Source organism: Tamandua tetradactyla, chromosome 3 (assembly GCF_023851605.1).
Source record: "Tamandua tetradactyla isolate mTamTet1 chromosome 3, mTamTet1.pri, whole genome shotgun sequence".
Lineage (NCBI taxonomy): Eukaryota > Metazoa > Chordata > Mammalia > Pilosa > Myrmecophagidae > Tamandua > Tamandua tetradactyla.
Window position 1 is genome coordinate 217,158,649 of NC_135329.1, and position 1,574 is coordinate 217,160,222.

Below are 1,574 nucleotides of genomic sequence, written 5' to 3' on the forward strand. Positions count from 1 at the left end.
ACCATTTCTATTCTATGATGGAATGTTGCTGCACTTGCACAACTATATGGGTTGGTGGGTCAGACAACACCCAGCTCCTGATAGGCAACTCAGGTCTCATGGTAACTTGGTGGCCCATGGTTAAGCACTCAGTTTCTACTAAGGCCCAGTAGCAAGCTAAAACCTGTTTCTCAAAAGAAGAGTAGCTATCTGCAGCAGATGGTAAGGCTTTGCTCCAAAATCCTAAGGGTCTACATTGTGATTCTCCTATAGGGGCCTGCCAAAAGCTCCAAACAGCATCTCTATTTGCCACTGACACTTCTAGCAGCATTGGATCTGCTGGATCATATGGTCCAAGTGATAGAGCAGCTTGTACAGCAGCCTGGACCTGTTGAAAAGCCTCCTCTTGTTCAGGTCCCCACTCAAAATTAGCAGCTTTTCTTGTCACTCCATAAATGGGACAGAGTAGCACACCCAAATGAGGACTATGTTGTCACCAAAATCCAATGAGACCAACTAGGTGTTGTGCCTCTTTTTTGGTCATAGGAGGGACCAGATGCAGCAACTTATCCTTCACCTTAGAAGGGATATCTCAACATGCTCCACATCACTGTATACCTAGAAATTTCACTGAGGTGGAAAGTCCCTGTATTTTTGTTGGATTTACCTTCCATCTCTCACATGCAAATGCCTTACCAATAAGTGTAGAGTAGTTGCTACTTCTTGCTTACTATGTCCAATCAAGATGATATCAATATAATGGACCAGTGTGATGTTTAATGGGAGGGAGAAATGATCAAGTTCCCTGCAGACAAGATTATGACACTGGACTGGAGAGTTGATATGCCCCTGAGGTAGGACAGTGAAAGTATATTGCTGACCCTGCCAGCTGAAAGTAAACTGTTTCTGGTGGTCCTTACTAACAGCTATTGAGAAAAAAAGCATTTGCCAGATCAATAGCTGCTTACCAGGTACCTGGGGTTGTATTGATTTGCTCAAGCAATGATACCACATTAGGAACAGCAGTTGCAATTGGAGTAACCACCTTGTTGAGCTTATATAATTCACTGTCATCCTCCAAGACCCATCTGTTTTCTGCACAGGCCAAATAGGAAAGTTGAATGGGGATGTGGTGGGAATCACCACCTTTGCATCCTTCAAGTCCTTAAGAGTGGCAGTAATCTCTGCAATTCCTCCAGGAATCTGGTATTGCTTCTGATTTACTATTTTGCTAGGTAGGGCCAGTTTAGTGTCTTGCACTTAGCCTTTTCCAGAATACTAGCTCTCACTTCATGGTTTAGAGAGCCAATGTGGGGATTCTGTCAGTTGCTCAGTATGTCTATTCCAATTATGCATTCTGGTACTGGGGAAATAACAACAGAATGGGTCCGGGGGCCCACTGTACCCACTATGAGATGGACCTGAGCTAAAACTCCATTGATCACCTGACCTCCATGAGCCTCCACTCTGACTGGTGGACTAGAGTGACATTTTGGATCCCCTGGAATTAATGTCACTTCTGAACCAGTGTCTGATAATCTGTGAAATATCTGAACATTTCCTTTTCCTCAATGCACAGTTACCCTGGTTAAAGG